Source organism: Terrapene carolina, unplaced genomic scaffold (assembly GCF_002925995.2).
Source record: "Terrapene carolina triunguis isolate 2854851 unplaced genomic scaffold, T_m_triunguis-2.0 Scaffold951, whole genome shotgun sequence".
NCBI classification, from domain to species: Eukaryota; Metazoa; Chordata; order Testudines; family Emydidae; genus Terrapene; species Terrapene triunguis.
The window spans coordinates 7,308,459-7,329,084 of record NW_020665302.1 but is presented as its reverse complement, the minus strand read 5'-3'; the positions used below and the strand labels follow the sequence as shown (position 1 = coordinate 7,329,084).

Sequence of the window (20,626 nt, the reverse complement as noted above, 5' to 3'; positions counted from 1 at the left end):
AATCGAGCGCCGAGCCCGCCTAGACCAGCATGGGCCCAAGCTGATCAGGGTGGTTAATCAAGCGCTGAGCCAGTTCCGCAGGCCCTATAGCTTGAAGTGATAGGTTTACGAATCGACCTCCGATCCGTTTCCTCCAAAAACCTCCCGGGTCAGTCCCACAGATCTGGGCGATTAAGGTCGCTTAGTGGAGCGCCGATCCTCCCCCTCCTCGGTCTCTGTAAGCCGCTGATTAGTCAGACGCAGATCTAGTCCCCGCCCCATCGGGCTGAGTGGGCAGGCCGCGTAGTCGAGCGCCGATCTCCCCCCGCTCTCCCGGCTAGCCCAAGTGACTGACCAGACTGGGGAGCTGAGCACCGATGCAGCCGAGCGATTGGCCGCGCCTGGCAGGAGCCGCACCTCGGGCAGCGGCAGCAGCGGGGTCCGTGGCAGGAAGCGGCGGGAACGGAGCGGGGCCCCGGGACGGACCCAGCCGCCGGACAGCGCCGAGCTACGGCGGCCTCACGGCCCCTGGTGCCAGGTGAGAGGGAGGCGCCGCTCCGCCCGCCCGCCCGCCGGGGCGCCCTGGCCGCGACCGGGCTCGGGGAGGGGAAGCGGCTCGGCTGGGGGCGGCCGCCGCCTCTCGCCCGCGGCTGCCCCGGGGAGGGGCGCGCTCCCCGCCGGGCAGGAGGCAGCCCGCGTCGGGACCCCGTGCGGGCAGCCCCCGGCCGTGCCCCGAGCCGCCGTCCGCAGGGCTGAGCCGAGACAGCCCCGGGACGCCACCGGGAGGGAGCCCGGCCGCTCGGAGCGGGGCCGGGGCCGGGGCTGGCGGGGGCCCCCCCCCCCAGCCCGGGGGGGTCGGCGCTGCCCCGCGGTGTGCGGGCCGGGCCGCCCGGAGCCCCAGGGCTGAGCCGCGCGCAGGCACCGGCATAGCTCCCGGGGCCGCCCCGGCCAGCCGAGCCGGCCCTGGGGGAGCAGGGACGCGCGTGTCTCTCCAGCCCCCGCCTGGGCAGTGAGCGGCGGCCGTGCTCCGCTCCCCTGGGCGCGCTGCTCGGGAGGCACGTGTCGGGCTTTGCTTGGGCTGAGTTACGCGTCCCCCTCTGCGCTGTCATTGACTTTCCCCGCTGGGTTCGTGCTGGGGGCGGGGAAGAGTGTTCCCCGGAGAAACCACCCTCAGGAAATGTTAAAGAAAACAATCTTCAGATACTAATTCCTGCGGCTCCTGGGAGGGGGGCGCGTTGTCCCCCAGGCTAGTTCTTTGGGCCACATGTCGTCACTAGTAGCTGAACGATGAAGTAGTGACTGTGTGAGGAAAGTAGTACAGCAGGTCGGTGAGGTTAGCTGTTGGTTAAAATCCAAGACGAGGATGACAATGGCCCTATTCTTAGGGACGAAGAATTGTGTTGTGGATGAATGATGGGACTGGGGATCAGGAGATCTGGGTCCAGGCTGTGACGCTGTCTAGGCTGCTGTGTGACCTTAAGGAAGTCGCGTGTGTCTCAGTTTCCACATATGTGATATGAGACACATACCTGCCTCTCAGGAGTGTTGTGAAGACTAAAATCTATAAAATAATGATGCTTTAGAAACTCTCTCTCTCTCTCTGATATATTTCAGAATGGTAGTCCATAAAGAAGAGGCATTCTCTTGGCTTTTTACTTAGCCTTTCCATTGTGTACATGGACAGAGTGGAAGTACAAGTCATTACTGGTACTAAAGGAAAGGTGTTATGGGGAGAAAGAGCTCTTAAAGAATAAACACCCCTCCCCACTGTCAAATCCAATGTCACTTTAGATATAGTGTCTTTTGCAGAAGGTGTATTCTCCAGTATGCTGTGCAGTTAAGTAATATAGTTAGGGTTAAACAGTAACTGAGGAGAGAAATTAAATAGCAAACCCAAGGGAGATGGGTGTTTTCAGCTGAGATTTGAAGAGATGAGAGGCAGTGAGGCAGAGATACAGGAAAGCTATGCAGTACTCAGTCTTGTACAATTCAGAAAATTATTGTTGCATATCCTTCCTTCTCAGCTGGTCTCTCCTCAGTGATGTCATGTTTGGGTAATAGGTAGCAGCAGCTCTGTAGCTTTTCAGACATCACAGCCTTCTGGTGCTGACCACATCTGAAGTGACAGAATTCTGTTTGTATTTTTCTTAACAAAACAAAGCATCTTCCAGTGTCCACAGATCAAAAAATAATCTACAGCACTTAGGGTTTGTTACAAAATTTGATCAAAAGTCTATATTTCTAGACAACCCCACCACCACCACACTAATTTCAGTGGCAGAAAACACTGCAGAACCTTGATTACCCAGTCTTCAGGGACACCTGAAAGTATTGGGATAGCTGACTTAGCAGACTTTGAGTTGTGCACCCATGGTCTCTTAACCTGTATGTAGCCTTCCAAACTTCCTGGCCAGATACCATGCTTATGCCCCTGTAGGCATCCATACTTGCATACCTACTTTCTTGTTAAAAGAACCCTGGTCAGTGCCCATAGATATCAGCTAGCCTTGAGGAAGTTGTGGAGCTTTTGCATGTAAGTCTTTATATGGTGAACTGTCCTCAGCTCATATGTCTTGCTCAGGAACTCCACAGATGGGATTATTTCAAGTGGAGGAGCAGATGCCTGAGGTGGAAAGTGTGGGTGAAGAGCTGGAGAAGCAGTGGGTGAAACAATTAACCAAGTTACACTGACCTGAAAACTGAGGTCATGACCAGGTTTTGGATAAATGAAGTGCAGATTGTGAAGGTTTTACTTTATATCAAATATTTCCATGTGTTGCTAAATGATCATTTGAATAACTTTATATTATAAATATTGACCTAATGAAATTCAAGTGACGGCGGAGAGCTTCATTGTCATACTAGTTGTCTTTGAATGGAATAGAAATTAAGTACACTTCATTCAATGAAATCTTAAATCTTCCCTATGTGAGAGAAGGAAGCAAAGTACAGAAGGCATTTAATGTAACTGCTGCTGACTAAATTAGCGTAACTGGTGGTGGTTGCATGGGTGTGAGGATGAGGGGAAGGAATAGGGAGGAGGGAACAATGTGTTTTGCAGGCGGGTTACTAGCTCTTTGATACATCTCTACCCCAATATAACGCTGTCCTCAGGAGCCAAAAAAACTTACCGTGTTATAGGTGAAACCACGTTATATCGAACTTGCTTTGATCCACCGGAGTGCGCAGCCCCGCCCCCCCGGAGCGCTGCTTTACCGCGTTGAATCCGAATTCATGTTATATCGGGCCGCGTTATATCGGAGTAGAGGTGTATTGGGAGGAATATGGAGAAATAATTGAATTTAGGGTCCCGTGTTGCAGCTGTTTTACGTGGAATTGCCTCTGAAATCATGGGAGATTTTCATGTGGAATAACTACAGAATTTAGTCCTATTTAGGAAAGGTTGCACTTTTTGTCAGTGGACAACTCCATTTTGCTTGCGGTCAGGCATACCAGTTGGTGTTACCATTCTCTTTATAGTAATCTTTGCATATACATAGCAGCTTCTACCTGAGGCTTTATCAGTGGCAATTAAGCTTCTAAATAACCCTGACGGGTACCATGAGTATAAGCCCAATTTTACAGATAAGGAAACTGAGGTATAGAGAGATTAAGTGACCAGCCGAAGAAGTCAGTGGTGGAGCTGGGAATAGAACCCAGTTTTACATCTGAACCATCCTCTTCCTCCCCTCTTGTTTCTCTCTCAAACTTTTTATTTATCTGTGGTAGCCAGTTGATACACTACTCTGAAAACTTAGTAACTTAATACAGAAAGCATTTGAAATTGGTAGGCAGGAATATTTCTAGTTTTTTCTTTTTAGACTAAAATCCGTTACTAGGTTTCTGGTCCTTCACAGTGCTTGGTACGGTATACACCTGGACAAATGCCAGGAGCTTCAATAAACTGTTCATATTTGCCTTACTGTTTTCTTCATAGTTGTACCTTGCTTAGCCAGTAATGAATTGTTCTGCAAATCAAATATGTAATTTCCTGTGGGGCTCAGTCCTAAGAGAAACTCACCTCCTTCTCACATCAGGACCTTAGTGCACAAAATAGCTCTCACGTGGCTGTCCACTTAGACAGAATATGGCAATTCCTGTTCGTTACATCTCTGTGGTATTGTGAGTTAAAGGGACACGGCCAAGTTAAATAACATCTTTTAAAAAGAGACCCTTTTCTTTACCTGAGTTATAAATAAGCATCCTCTGTTCTTAAAAAAAGAAAGATGTTTAATAATCTAATTTACTTTTCATTATGTGGCAGTGGCTGGAAGGCCCTTTAAGGGAGCTTTGCTTGACACCCCCTCTTGTAGCTAATTAGTTGCCTTCCAGGTGGTGAGATAAGACCAGCAAGCAGCAGTTGGTTATGAGATCTACGGGAGCAAGTAGGCTCCAGCGGGAGTTCCTAGGTCTTTTAGGTCAGGGGAAAGATGCTTGTTTACATGTGGCTCCCGGGCAGATGGCCTGGGGTGTGAGACCTGTGGGAACTATAGAGGTTCTTGCAGGAGACCCTGGGTCAGAGGAAAGGGTATGTTTCATATGTGAAATTTATGATGAACTCTCTTATTTGGAGAAATAAAACTCAGGCCCTGAAGGAAGGGACCAAAATCATGTGGCTGTTTAGTGCTCTTGGATGCATTAGCTAGTGAGTTAGCACACTAGCTGACAATAGGCTGTTGGCTTACTTTTTACATTTCTGGTAAGGTGGACCATGAAAATAGACTAGTCAGTTTGTCAATTTCTGATTTATTTCACTCCTGGGTTCCGCTGTTTCCAAAAAGAGTACTACGCCAGTGTTTGGGATGCGGACGTTGCAGGGGGATGATTTGTTTTAAAAACCTATTTCTATTTGATTTTAATTTAACATAAATGCGTTATTAGTTTTAAATGTTTTGTAAGTTTACTTTCATAGAAACTAAATTTGGGGCAAATTTGATCCAGTAATAGCCTTCTAAGGGAGAGCTACAGTATCCATTATAAACGCATATAATTCAAAGGGTCCAAAACTTGCCAATAAGAATTTTAGTAGTTGAGTAAAAGTGAAAGGTTAATATATAAGGTACTCGGGAAGTAGGGATGTTATGTAACCAAATTTCAGATGCTTGCTTGGCATTTTTAATGGGCATATTAAAAAAACTAAAACTATAAAAAACCACCAGCAAGAAAAGATTTTATTTTGCACTATAACATTTTCAAATGACTTACTTCTTTAAAGGCCATTGATTAAAACAGAATGAATTGGTTGCTTTTGGCTCAGTGCTAGGTGATAACAATTGTTAAATTGTCCCATGGGTCTGTTTGCTAATTAGTTTTTTTGCAAGGTACTATAGTGTGCAATCCCCACAAGTCTTTTATCACAGACAAATTATTCCAGAAGAATTGTTTTAATTTACTAGGTAAAACGTGTCAAAATATTGATAAATCTACAGACCTATAGTCCCCTGGGTGTAAAGAGAAACCCTGTCCCATTATATTCTTATTCAGGGAATGCACTTTTTGCCTTTCATTTTAATAATCTTCCAAAAGATGTGTTCGGGAACAGCCAAAGCACAGCCTGTGAAGTTCTACAGTGTAGTTCACAGCACTTCAATCAGGATGGAGTATTGCATGCTGGGAACTAGTCTCTGTGAGCCTCAGTTCCTTATTAAAAATGAGGATAGCTGCAGTTGGCTCTAATGCCTACTAATTGGGTGTGGCCCTCAAGCTCCTGACAAATTCTCCATGTGTCCTTCAGTAGATCAGAGTTTGCCTCTGAGCTTGTCCACACTTAAAATGCTTCAGCAGCACAGCTGCACCATTGTATGGATTCAGTGTAGACATTACCTATGTTGGTGGAAGGGGTTTTCCTGTTGGCATAGGTAATCCCCCTTCCTGCAAGGCGGTAGCTAGGCTGACAGAAGAATTCTTCTGTTGACCTAGTGCGGTCTACCACCAGGCTAGGTCAGAATAGCTATATCTCTCAGGGGGTGTGTTTGTTTTTTTCACACACCCCTGAGAGAGACAGCTATGCCAATGTAAAATCCTAATGCAGACCAGGCCTCTGTTATAGTTAGCTAAGATACTGGCACAGCTCTTACTGAAGCCTAGTTTACACTAGAAGCTCTACAGCAGCGCAGCTTCAATGATGCAGCTGCGTCGCTGTAGCACGGCTGGTGAAGATGCTCTAAGCTGAGCAGAGAGAGCTCTCTCATTGACTTAATTATTCCACCTCCGCGAGAGGTGATAACTATATTGGCGGGAGAAGCTCCACACTGTCTACACCAGTGTGTAGGTTGGTGTAACTTATGTCACTGAGAGGTGTGGAGTATTCACACCCCGGAGCGATGTAAGTTATACAGAAGTAAGTGGTAGTGTAGACAAGCCCTCAGTCTTCTTCTGAACCTCATTTCACACCATTAATTTTATGCTCTTAAAGTGTGAACTATAAACATCTGCCATATGCTTAATTTTTACTTCCTCATTGTGTGTGTGTGTGGCAGGAGAATAACAGCTTTTGCTTTCAGGATGAGGCTGCCATGATTATTGCTTTGACCTTTGATCCTGTGTTGGGGTGGGGTTTTGTGTTTTGTTTTTTTAAGATGGGATAGAGCATTTCGGAGCTTGAGAGTTCTTCCTGCTTTATCAGAGAGAGAGGAGTTAAAATATTACTGTGCTTAGTCTTGTAGCTGGGCTATCCTTTTCGATTCTCGCTCCATGTCAGGAAGTGGTTAGTTATTTGACTTGTAGAGCTAGGAAAATACCAGGTTTAATACAGAGCTTACACAACAAGTTTGTCCGACTTGTTAATAACATAAGCACTTTATACTGTTGAACAGGTAATAGCTTGATGTTGATGGATTACTTTTTTCCCCATCCTTTCTGTTTATTTGGTCAAAATGGATCCTGGTTTCATTCAATTTTAGTGGAACCAATAACTGTGTGAGAACATGCAGTTGCATGCCTTACTCCTTACCCAAAAATCCATTTGTAGCCAAAGGAATTCTCATATTTTGTTCACTATATTGACTTCAGGTCTATCTTTTCTGCACAGCAGGAGTAGAGCTGGCCACATATGGGTCATCCAGGCTTAATAAAGCAAAGTTTAAAAAAAAGTGTAGGTCATCCAGAAATATTAACTTTGGCAGCTGGATGGCTTTAGTACTTGGGATACTTAAGTTAACTTTGACCTGCAGTTCTTGCATCCTTGTGCTGTGATTGCATCTTGCTTCACGTCTCCCAGTAGAGTTGGATTGGAGAACAAGGAATGCCTTGAAGGAGGTGAGGATGTTGATTTCATTAGGTGGCATTCTTGATTCTGAATCGGTCTGACCAAAACTGATACAGTGCAAGAGGGTTACTGTGCTGTTGGATGTCCATCTTTGGGAAGAGAGATGTAAAACTGCTTGTGGTCATTAAAAATCTTGTAACACTTTTCGTAAGAGTAGAGGTGTTAACCCCACAGTCCTGGCCAAATTCTAGCTAAGGGAATTACATTCTGCCCACCTAAATTCCGCTACAGCTTCAGATGCCTGTTTTTTCCCCATTACTTCTCTAAGTATTGTATAGAGGTAGTCAGCTGCCATGTTCCGCCCCAGAGTGGCTGCATTTCAGCACTTGCTGGAGTGAGCCTCGTATATAGTGTATATATGTTCAAGTATGCAAAGTACTTGCAGATGAAAGGTGTTGTATAAGTGCCAGACATTGTCATTCTGCTCCTAGAATAATGTCTTTTTTAATTACATAAAGACTACTTGAAATAGAAGAACATACACCTGATATTTTGTGTGTAGTGATTCTGATTCTGGTTCTCTTGGACAGATGCATATACTATGCTGACTTTTTAGATTAAATCATTTTCTTCTAAATAAAAGTGATCTGTAATTCAATCACTGAGAATCTGGCAAATAAAATTCAGGAGGCTTATTTGGGGGCTGCCCCGATTGTTTCTAGTGCTTTTTAAGCTAGATTGATGAGAACATAGTCACTGATGATTCATGTTGTTTTTTCTTCCCTGTAATGGAATATATGCTAGTACGTAGCATATGGTACTGCTGAACAATGTTAAACACGCAGAGCCCTGATTTGATATTCTACAGTGAAATGGAATTTGGGTTTTTTAGCCTGAGCTTAAGATGAAAGCTTTAGTAGATTGTCTTTGCCGCTGGTCTGTTTATCAGATACAGTCCATTCGGGTAGCGAATTCTACATATGGCTGTTTCCATTTCGGGGAGCTTTTTCCCATTACGTACTTGCATATGTGAAGGTTTTTTTTAATGTGCGGTTCCTAGCAAAATGGGGCCCTAGTCCATGACTGGAACTCGTAGGTGCTACTGCAAGACAAATACTTATTCCCCATTCTGTCTGGATTTAAATAATCAATTATAATCTTGTCTTGCACTTATACTTTATTTTCCTGAAGAGAGTTTGATCCTCATTGATTGGTAACCATTAAAACATGGTGATTTGCAATTAAATATAGCCTTTACACCGAATTTGGGATGTCTATTTGCTCATCGGAAGGGTATATCACATGTAGATTTAGTTAAGTGGTTACATAGCTTAACTTACACTTATTCAGATTCTAAACGTTTATATATTTTTATTATGGTAGAAGATGGTGAATGATACATTTCTCATTTACTAGAACAGTGGTTTTCACACTGTGATTCGCAGACCCCAGGAGGTCCTCATACTATGTCTAAGATTTCCAAAGGGGTCTGCCCTTCATTCAAAATTTTGTAGGGGTCTGCAAATGAAAAAAAGATTGAAAACCACTCTACTAGGAGATTAATATTTTGCTTATGATTTTGTCAAGCTGCATTTGGATGGAAATTGGAATTCAGTTAAAATGCACAGAAGCAATTTAAAATCTATCTTAGTTAAGTAAAATTACATTAAATGTGCAGGATGCATAACAAAAAAAAAGTTTATCAGAATGTGTTACATTTAAAACTGATTTGCTAAACAAAGGAAGTATTATCTGTAGTTAGTGAAATGATTTGTTTCTGCAAAAAGAACAGGAGTACTTGTGGCACCTTAGAGACTAACAAATTTATTAGAGCATAAGCTTTCGTGGGCTACAACCCACTTCTTCGGATGCATCTTGGGACTGAGAGGGACCAGACATCAATCCAGGTTCTCCCCATCTTTCTAAACAAGTCTCTCCTATTTCAAACTTGTAAGTAAAAAGACAGGCAAGGCGTCTTAGATTTACTTTGTTTTCTCAACTTGTAAATGTACCTTTTACCAGAGTGTTTATTTTTGTTTTGCTGTACTTTGAACCTAAGACAGAGGGGGGTCCTCTGAGCTCTTTAAGTTTGATTACCCTGTAAAGTATTTTCCATACTGATTTTACAGAGATGATTTTTACCTTTTTCTTTAATTAAAAGCCTTCTTTTTTAAGAACCAGATTGATTTCTCCTTGTTTTAAGATCCAAGGGGGTTTGGATCTGTATTCACCAGGAGTTGGTGAAAGGAGGGTGGGAGGAAGGAGGGGGGATGGTTAATTTCTCCTTGTTTTAAGATCCAAGGGGGTTTGGATCTGTGTTCACCAGGGAATTGGTGAAAGGTTTCTCAAGGCTTCCCAGAGAGGGAATTCTTGTGATGGTGGCAGCGGACCAAAGCTAAGCTGGTAGATAAGCTTAGAAGTTTTCATGCAGGCCCCTACATTTGTACCCTAAAGTTCAAAGTGGGGATACAGCCTTGACATGGTCACCATGTCCTTCAAGATTTTTAGAAAGAGTAGATCTCATCCCTTCTCACCTTGTTTTTAGTCTTAGATTGGAAGAGAGAAATGAGCTTTCTTGCTTTTTCAGCATCCAGTCAGTTTCTCCGCTCTGAATGAACTAGTCATTGAACTGAACTAGGTGAATAAACTGAAGAAAGTATTCTCTCTGCAGCAGAGGCTACTGCTGTCAAAAGCTGGTTAACATTTCAGCCTTGACTTCTACCAGTTCAGTGATTTCCCTTTCTTTAAAACTTTGGCAACAAACACATACTGTTTGAATATTACTTTATTTAATGTAAATGATCTTAGTAGATTGTACTAAATTTAGGCCTTAACATTGGTTGTCATAATTACAAATTTAATTTTAAATAGGTTTAATTTTTTTAAAATTGTTTTATTTAATTTAAATAAAAATTAGAGCTGTCAATTAATTGCAGTTAACTCACGCGATAAACTCAAAAAAATTAATCACGATAAAAAAATGTAATTGCCGTTTTAATCGCACTGTTAAACAAGAGAATTTATGAAATATTTTGGATTTTTCTACATTTTCATATTTATTGTATTCTGTGTTGTAATTGAAATCAAAGTGTATATTATTTTTAATTACAAATATTTGCACTGTAAAAATGATTAACAGAAGAAATAGTATTTTTCAATTCACCTCATACAAGTACTGTATTTCTTTGTCCTGAAAGTGCAGCTTACAAATGTAGATTTTTTTATTACATAACTGAACTCAAAAACAAAACAATGTAAAACTTCAGTGGCTACAAGTCCACTCAGTCCTACTTCTTCTGCAGCCAATCGCCAAGTTTGTTTACATTTTCAGGAGATAATGCTACCCTCTTCTTATTTTCAATGTCACCAGAAAGTGAGAACAGGTATTTTCATGGCACTTTTGTAGCCACCATTGCAAGGTATTTATGTGCCAGATATGCTAAACATTCGTATGCCCCTTCATGCATCAGCCACCATTCTAGAGGACATCCTTCCGTGCTGATGATGCTCGTTTTAAAAAAAATGCGTTAATTAAATTTGTGACTAAACCCCTTGGGGGAGAATTGGACGTCCCCTGCTCTGTTTTACCCGCATTCTGCCATATATTTCATGTTACGCCAGCACACGTTGTTGTTCATTTTAAGAACACTTTCACTGCAGATTTGACAAAATGCGAAGAAGGTACCAATGTGAGATTTGTAGAGATAACTACAGCACTCGATCCAAGATTTAAGAATCTGAGAGGGAGGAGGTAGGGAGCATGGTTTCAGAAGTCTTAAAAGAGCAACACTTCAATGCGGAAACTGTAGAACCCGAACCACCAAAAAAGAAAATCAACGTTCTGCTGGTGGCATCTGACTCCGATTAATGAAAATGAACATGCGTCGATCCTCACTGCTTTGGATGGTTTTCGAGCAGAACCCATCATCAACATGTCTCCTGGAATGGTGGTTGAAGCATGCGCATCTGGCAAGGAAATATCTTGCAATGCTGGCTACAACAGTGCCATGAGAACGCCTGTTCTCACTTTCAGGTGACGTAAACAAGAAGTGGGCAGCATTATCTCCTGCAAATGTAAACAAATTTGATTGGCTGAACGAGAAGTAGGACTGAGTGGACTTGCAAGGTCTAAAATTTTACATTGTTTTATTTTTGAACGCAGTATTTTTGTACATAATTCTATATTTGTACGTTCAACTTTCATGATAAAGAGATTGCATTACAGTACTTGTATTAGGTGAATTGAAAAATACTATTTCTTTTGTCTTTTTACAGTGCAAACACTTGTAATCAAAAATAAATATAAAGTGAGGACTGTGCACTTTGTATTCTGTGTTGTAACTGAAATCAATATATTTGAAAATGTAGAAAACATCCAAAAATATTTAAACAAATGGTATTCTGTTATTGCCAGTGAAGACGTGCCCTAAATTGTTAGCATCTAATGGATATGTATGTTTAGCCTCCATATGAGATTAATTTGGTGGGTCATAGGGCTCGTCTACACTACTGCTTAAATCAATGTAACTTACGTCACTCAGGGGTGTGGAAAAGACACCTTCCTGTAGACTTGCCCTTAGTTCCACCCAGGGCTTTGGAGCGGAGCCCGGAGCTGGAGCGCGGAGCAGCTCCGGAGCAGTGGAGCTGCAGGTTTTTGCCTGGAGCTGGAGCGGAGCCGGAGCACAGCTCCAAAGCCCTGGTTCCACCTCCCATGTCACAAACTCACCACTATACTTTCCCTTACACTGTAAGATCTCAGAGGGTTGAGACTGTCTTACTATGTGTCTGTACAGTGCCTAGCACAATGAGGCCCTAATCTCAGTTGGATTTTCTAACAACATCTCTAGCAGCAGGGGCCAAAATTGCCTTACTCACTGTAAAACTGTGAGTATTGGCAGCACTGAGAGGTCATTCTACTGTGTAAAAGGGTTGGGGAGAGGTTTTTGTATTATAACCAATGATTGTGACTCCCCACTGCACCAAATTAAGCTAGGTACTAATTCAGTGACTTAGGGCTTGTCTACATGGCCCCCTGGTTTGGACTATGAGGGCGTGAATTGCAGCTCACTGGGACTGTTCCATGTGATTGCAGCAGGCACGAACTAAAAGGTACCTTGGTCACATTAATGCAGTCTTGTTTGAAGAGGAGTTCATTAACACAAACTAAGGCTATGTCTACACTACCACGGTAAGTCGACCTACGTTATGCAACTCCATCTACGTATCTTAGAGTTACCACGGGGTCAGCACCGTGGGGGGTCGACAGCTTACCTTACTCTTCTTGTCGGGGGTAGAGTACAGGGGTCGACTGGAGAGCGACCTGCAGTTGATTTGGCAGGTCTTTACTAGACCCGCTAATTCGACCGCCGGTGGATCGATCTCAGAGCGTCGATCCTTGCTGTAGTGTAGACCTGCTCTAGGTACCTTTTTAGTTCTTGCCAGCAGTGTCCAGATGGGGCAGTTACAGTGCAGCATTTCGGCGTGTGCTGCAGTTCACACCCCCTTAATCCGCCCTGTGCCGTAGTGTAGACATAGCCCATGATTCTTTGCCTCCACAATCCCCTGAATATTTTAAGGAACTCATACTTGTATTGTGGGGCAGTGTTACTGCTTATTGTTGATTTACTGGACCCCAGGCAGCCAGGGCAGTCAGATCATAAATTGCCTAATCGCAGAAAACCAAACACCATTGCCTTGCCCCCCACTCACTCCATCCCCCCTCCCTCCGTTGCTCACTCTCCCCCATACTCACTATTTTTTATCCGGCTGCAGCAGGAGGTTGGGGTGCGGGAGGGGCTGAGGGCTCGCGCTGGGGGTACTGGCTCTGGGGTGGGGCTGGGATGAGGGGTTTGGGGTTAAGGAGGGGGCTCTGGGCTGGGACCAAGGGGTTTGGAGTGCGGGAGGGGGCTCAGGACTGGGGCAGGGGGTTGGGGCGCGGGAGGGGTTTCGGGGTGCGGGCTCCAGGTGGCGCTTACCTCAGGTGGCTCCCAGGAAGTGGCCGTCATGTCCCTCTGGCTCCTAGGCGAAGATGTGGCCAGGGGGTGCATGCTGCTCCCGCCCGCAGGCACCGCCCCCGCAGCTCCCATTGACTGCGGTTTCCAGCCAATCGGAGTTGTGGAACCAGCTCTTGGGGCGGGGGCAGCGCACGGAGCCCCCGTGGCCGCCCCTACGCCTAGGAGCCGGCAGGACATGCCGGCTGCTTCCCGGGAGCTGCGCGGAGCTGGGTAGAGAGCCTGCCTGTGCCACCAAGCAGACTTTTAACGGCCCGGCCAGCGGGTGTTCTGGTCGAAAACCGGACACCTGGCAACCCTACCTGCTACCAGTTGCACAACTTCCATCAGACCTAGGGCTGCAAGATGACACTTGCTCTGTTTGTGCTTAAGTTCAGCTCTGTTTGCACACACAGGTTTCAGGAAGTAGTGTCTTCAAACCCCATTGATAAAACCAGATCTTTGTAAAGAGAGTCCTGTGGCTAATGACAGGACTGGAATCCAGGAGATCTACATTCTGTCCCTGCCTCTGCCATAGATCAGCTCTGTGCCCTTGGGTAATTCACTTGCTGGCTTTCTGTCTCCCTTTCCCCCATCTGTAAAAGGGGATAAAACATGTCTACCTCACAGGATGTGGAAGCCTAATTACTATTGATAAAGTACCTTAAGATCCTTGGAGAGAAGGTGCAACAGGAATACACAAGGTGGTATATGATGATGAAGGCACAAATAGTGGTAAAACTGGTTAATCCTTGGTTATCCTTAATTTTGTAATGACTGGGTTAATAAGTGCTGGGATGAAAGCTCTTTGGGGCTTTCCCTTTCAGTTACCCTGGGTTGATGCAGGCACACTGCTGTAGCACTGCAGCACTTGAGATCTTTATTTCTGTTTCACGTCTGGTTTTGCATGCAGGTCATGTTCTAGCCTTCTCCGGGAATTTTGGCAACTTAGCGTGGTGAGGGTTACTTAGTCTGCCACTAGTGAGCCCTTAGCACAGGGGTGGGCAAACTTTTTGGCCCGCGGGCCACAGTGGGGTTGCAAAACGGTATGATGGGCTGAGTAGGGAAGGCTGTGCCTCCGCAAACAGGCTGGCCCCCACCGCTATCCACCCTCTCCTACTTGCTGCTCCCTGACTGCCCCCCCCTCAGAACCTCCAACCCATCCAACCCCCCTGCTCCTTGTCCCCTGACTGCCCCCTCCCGGGACCCCCCACCCCTAACCGCCATTCAGCTCGGTTTAATGAGAATAAACTAGCCAGTTTCACTTTCCATTTCTCATGCATTAGCTCAGGGCTGCAGTATTTGGGTTGTGAACACTTCAGGGGAAGGTTTAAATCCAAACGAAAATCTGTTCATTGACATTCCAAACAAACATTTGTGTTTAGGTTTTTGAAAACCTTTGCTCCAGAATCAAATTTTGAGGCCTTAGCTATCTGACATAGACCATTTTGAATTCCAGTGTCAAGCTTCCAACTGTACATCATAAACAATAAGACTGTTTTGTAGCGATTGACAAATATTTAAGTGTCAGCAGCGTACTTGGTGTTGTATACCACACACAGGAAGACATGTCCCTGCCCCAAGGAGCTTATGGTCTATATATTTGGATTGTGTCCTTTACAGATTTGTTTTCACTTGTGTTGCAGAACGTGAACCTCTGGATAATGACTGTGTAAGGATAGAAAGCAAGTAAAACCAGTTTCATTTTATTTCAAGTCTTGCAATATTTAGTGTATTTTTCTTAAAGACCCAGATCTGGAAGCATGTGATTAGGTGAGAATCTCAGCTTTTACTATTAATTTCTGGCCCTCATAGTTGTGGAACAAAGCTTAAAATGTGACCAGAATGTAACCAAAAGGTGCAGACACAAGATGACAAGAAACAGAGCCCCCAGAATGTTTTTAAAAATCTCGTGATTTCTAAACTAATTGCAATTTTGGGAGGCCTGTCTCAGGATTTTGAACACTTTTTGGTTGGCAATACTGTAAAACATTTTCAGGCATTTCTAAGCACACTTGGCTTTCAAAGCCGTCCAGGGAATTTATGTGGTGGGATGTGTAAAGTATAAAACACTTTTAATTAAAGAACATTTGGCTTCCAGGGGTAAAGCCACCTCATCCAAAGAACATTTGCAGCTGTTGTCAGTGAACTTGCGGGTTAAAATCTCCAGGGTGTATACAGAGGAAGTTAGAACACTTTCATATTTATGATCTCTGAAATTGACTTCCCGGTTGCCTTAATTTAAGCTGCTGGCTTCTTTGTTTAAGATTATGAATGCTAAAGGACATGTAATAAAGTTTAACCGGACCACTGAATGTCTAGATGAAACATATGATTCTGTATCCTGCAATTTGTATTCCTGGAACTCAACAGATTATATAGAAACTCGTCAGACAGTGTATGTGAAAAGTTATCACTTATTTCTTTGGTACCTGGCGGCAGGAACTTCATGGTGCTGACTGCTAACGTAGCAGAACCACCAGTGCGTGCTAGCTATATTAGTAGAAGGGGGTGTAAAGGCAGAACATACCTCCCACTGGCAAAGGATTAAATGAAAGAACTAAGCTATTGCGCAGTTTAGACTCAGTGCAACAGATGGCTTTCCTTCCCTCTCTGTCACCAGTGATCTTGTTCAGGTTGGACAGAGATGCTTTCATTAAGCCAGGGATTCAGAACCTGGTGTTCACACTTTGCCCAATTAAAAGCCAGATTGAAAATTTGCTAGGAGCCCAAAGGCTCCATTTTCTGCTAAATGAGACAGTTTTCAGTTACCCTTATCTTGAATAGTGAGGTGTGTCCTGTCTAGGCTTCAGGGCCCAGTGGGTGATGCTTCATTTTCCTCTGGATCAATGATCTATTACTTAGTAGGACCCGTATTCTTCTTCTGTACTTATACTGCCCTCATCACCGTTGTATCTGAGCACCTTCCAGTACTACATAGTGTGTGACTATATGTCATAATGATTCATTCTCTCTCATCCTGACCCTAGTAGGAGAGTAGTGTGTGTAGCATTGTGGATTTTTGAATACATAAATACATACATACACACTGCTATCTGTGTGTGTTCGAGAAGGCAGATCAGAGAAGTACACCTTGCATTTGGAGTGGAAGGTGGTGAGGTTTGTGATAGGCTTTAGTTCCATGGTGAGTTTGTCCTGCTGTCTTGGACCAGTTCCCAAGAAAGCACTGTCTCCTGCTCCTCCTTTATCCTTATGGCATCCTTGCTTTGCACCCCTGTGTTCCAGAGGAGGGTGGGACACCTGCCATAATGTTCTGATGCAATGTCTTCCTTTGTACGTACATGTAGGTGCAGTTTGGCTTCAGGATATTCTGTTCCTGCTTCAGAGACATGAAATCTCAATGCACGTGGCTTATCATCAGATCTGGTCAGTGGAGATAGCATTGTCTGTGTAAGTAGAGCAGCTGAGTGAGGCTTGCCCAGTAAGCGTTTGTGTTAGGAAGAGTTTAAATACAACATCTGGGTGGCGTAAAATAAACCCCACATATTTCACCCTTCCTGTTTTCTTTGATTGATTAAAATGTCTTGAAATTAAAAGTAAAACTGCAGGTGAGTGAGTCAGAGTTCGATCCCTTGATACCAAAGGTTAATTTTATGTCGCTCCTGGAGAGTGACTCGAAATTCTAGGCAGGACTTTGTGGCATGTTAGCACCAAGTTGAGCTTCTGATGTTGCAACGAAGAAGGAAGTGTGTGGGGGAGAAACGAAGCATTTCTGCCCAGCTACATAAGGTGGGAATTGCAGCTGGCTGGTTATTTTTAGCTCCTACAGTTATCTCACTGTGAGCGTGAATCTTTCTTTGTGGTCGAAGAGGCTTTGCGTGGATGGGGGTGGCTGTTGACTGCTCTTACAGGTTCTTTTCATACCGCCCTGATTTTGTTCATATAGTTTTTGATCCTGTGAGGTACTGAGTGCTTCCTGTGAGTGAGTGAGGGCTATTCCAAGAAATGTCACAGGAATATCTGTGCAGAGACACATAATGTGGTTTTGATACCCACATGGGTGCGTAGAGGAGGTGAAAGGTAAAGGCACTGGTCTCCATCCGTTCCTGTTTGTTTCTCTCTTTGGCAGAGTGGCTTAGAACTTTTAGTTCATTTTAGTTGATTGGCATGAGGAGAGAGGCATAGACTGTTTCCATTTTAAGTTCTGCAACATGAGAAATGCCCCTTCCAATATTGCTTTCACCACAGTAGCTGAGCTTTCTGGAATCAGTCAGTCTGTTGCAATGTACTGGCCTAGAGAACTCCACAGTCTGATAACTTTTCCTCTGCTATCAGAACACTGACTGAATAAAATGTTCTAACCATTTTGTTTCAGGGTCATTAGTCTTGAAGAGGCATCATTCAAAATAGCAAATTTTCTAAACACGGTGCAATTTATCTTTGTCCCCCAAAGCTTGGGGGTGGGGTGGGAGGAAGGAGGCTTGGGTTTGCTACATTTTAGTAGCCATGAGCATTGTGGTAGCATTAGTAATCTCTTTTTATTTTACAAACAAAACACAATGTTTATGGAAAGATGCTCTGCAGATGGACTCCCTCCGTCCTCAGAATGGGTATAGCACAGGCAGCATGCATACAGCAGTGCTGGACCCCTGCCAGCGTGTCTCCGCGTTGACCTGCTGATGGCGAGAGGGTAGCTGTCTCATTGGCCTCGGCTGAGCCTGCCAACAGTGCAAATTGTGGTGTTGGTTTTTGTGAGGGGGATACCTGCCCTTGGGAAGAGGATTGAAACCACCAACTCGCTTCACAAGACCTAGTGAGCAGCTGTCAGACTAAAGACTCTGAGCCTCTGCTGACCTCTCACAACAGCTTTTAAAAACCGTGATGATCTGAATAGATAGGAAGCTGAAGGGGGAGGGGGTGGGGGGTTCACACGAGTGTCATTTCAAAAGTGAAAGAGTTGAGTTAGAGGTGGCTTAAGATAAGCTTTTACTAGTCAGGGAGAGGAACTGACTTGGCAGGAAAGGCCAGTTTGTGGTAATGGGCATATACTCCCTGTCCACACTTGGGTTCAAACCATGATTTCTGAGCCAGTTTTTGTACTGTTTTAAACTCTCAGGCTGACTCCATTTGGCTGGCTGTGGAGGGAGCAAAACCACTGCTAACCCAAGTCTGATAACTTCTAGCCCAGAGCAGGGTTTCCTGTCAACACAACAAGTCTAGCGTGAGTAGCAGCAGTGCAAGTTCCCCAAGCCATCCCATGCCAAAGTGCCTCACCCTCCCATCCTGACCTGGAGGGAGTCACCTGAGTCAGAGAGGGTAGCTGATTCTCCACGACCTAGTCAGTCTCTGATCTATTTGCTGAGGATGCCAACATGGGGCAGACTAGTGCCAGTGATTACAGTTGGTTTGGTTTTGATATCTTCGTGATTTCTGCTAGGAAGTACGCGGAGGACCTGCAAGCTCACTTGAGGTGATGTATGTCATTGAAAAGACCTCATGGTGATAACTTTCAGTTACTGCTGACCTGGACTGGTTTTGAATTAAGATATAGAGATGAGAGACAATACTCAAGTACCAATCTTTGGGTCCCTCAGAAACAAAGGCATTTTAAATGGTAGCTAAATCCCTTCTCTGATAGAAATCCATTTCACATTGCATTGAAGGCAAACCCTGTTATATTTTGCATCAATCTTCTAATATTTCTGCTCACTGTTAAATTCATCCAGTATCATTTATTTACAGAATTAAATCCACAGAGACTTCATCGTTGAACTAGAAATCTTGAACCTATGTGATGGGTTTGTCTTAGCAGCTACAAAATTTATCTGCTCAGTCCTAAAAATTACTGCAGTCAATTAAAAGAGCCGCCAATACTGGCAGCTGAATAGATTTAAAAAAAAGAACCCCAAAACCTCCAGAGACAAACGTGTCTAAAAACAAATAAGATCTATTTACATGCTGGCATGTCTTGAGTGGTTCTTAAGTGCTAGAAGACACGTATATGACTTATGGTTGAGTGGTATTTTGATAATGGCACAAGTTTTGATTGGCACTTAAAATGTGCTTCTAATGAATTTGCCAGCAGTTGTGTTCTTTATTCACTCTGGTGACACTATTCCTAAAAGTTTGTGTGATGCACATGCTGCCTCTGTCCCTGCTTTGGCAGATCTAGAACAACCTTTAGAAGAATACTCTGCTTACTGTACAAGGCCTATTGATTTTCTTTAGCATTTGGCTGGTTTTTGCTGATGTTTGTTTTGACAGTTTCTCTCACTTGATATTAACATGTGTGTGTTCTGGCATGTGGATGATAGGATAGGAGGCATTCAGTTGCTAAAGTGATGGGTACCAATAAATGAATTTAGATTGTGGCATTTGGAATGCTGTCACTTGAGGGTAGTTTATTTAATCTGTTTTTTTTTTGTTTGGCTGCCATTAGTGATAGGTGCTAGATAAATTAATACAAATGAAATAAATTGTTACACATCTTAATTATGCAGCTGTGAAATAGCCCGCTGCTTTTACTTCCTATAGTGATTCTGTGGCATTGGTCCCTCTCTGAAGACAAACGGTCTTATAGCACTGTTCTCAGGCTGTGGTGAAGATCTCTTTCAGAATGTCAGACAATATATTAACTCTCTCAAGTTTGGTAGACAAATATCAGGATTGGCTTAGTTAGATAATTAGAAGTCATTTCCTGCTCTGCTGACATAACCTTCACTGGCCATATTTGCACTGTAGTCCGATGAGAAGTGCAGTCGGGAAAGTAACTGAAATATTTCCCTGATGGATTGTATTTTCTAATGGACAACCTATCCTAAATTCTCAATTACTGAGGGACAATCTTCACTCATTGATATATTTGCTTTCCAAAACCAACACTCTGTATAACTTTTCATGAGTGAAGTACCCAAATACTTGGAAGCTAATATCTAAACTGTATTGTTAAATTTATTCACCTAAATTTGGGTTATTGCTGATTATGTACTATATGTATCTTATGACTTTTAAAACAAACTTTTTGTATTTGTGGATAATCTGCACACTATACCCAGATGTACAGAAACTCTTTTCTTGACCTGTGTATTATATAATTTTTTAACATTAGCTTTAATAAAAAATTTAAATTCAGTTAATGAATAATGCACACAGCCAGCAGCAGAGTTATTCCGTATTGCTTACCATGCTCACCTTAGCTGTGTTCTAAAAATCTGTACATTTACCATGGTTTTTACTTTATATAGTACCTCTCACTAGGAAAAATCCACAAATGCTTCACAAACTATTGCCCTATTTTTCAATGGGAGCTCCAGATGCTCAGCACCACTGAAATGCAGCCAGCTCTGGGATTGGAGAGTGACAACACACATGCACACTGCACAACTGGACAACAGGGAGCAAACCTCTACTCTTATTAAAATGTCATGAGATCAGTAATGTCCACCAGAATCACACTGGAGTAGAAATTCTGTGTATTAACCCTTCATAA

The 20,626-nt window shown here is 43.7% G+C and overlaps 1 protein-coding gene across 1 annotated transcript in view; it reads left to right on the top strand.

Moving 5' to 3' along the window:
• Nucleotides 1-414: 414 nt before the first annotated feature.
• Nucleotides 415-20,626, top strand: part of TAOK3 (TAO kinase 3) — a 144,478-nt gene continuing 124,266 nt past the window's right edge. The window contains exon 1 of the mRNA XM_024216266.3: nucleotides 415-517. The gene's annotated coding sequence lies outside the window, so the exon portion shown is untranslated. The remainder of the gene's footprint in view (nucleotides 518-20,626) is intronic.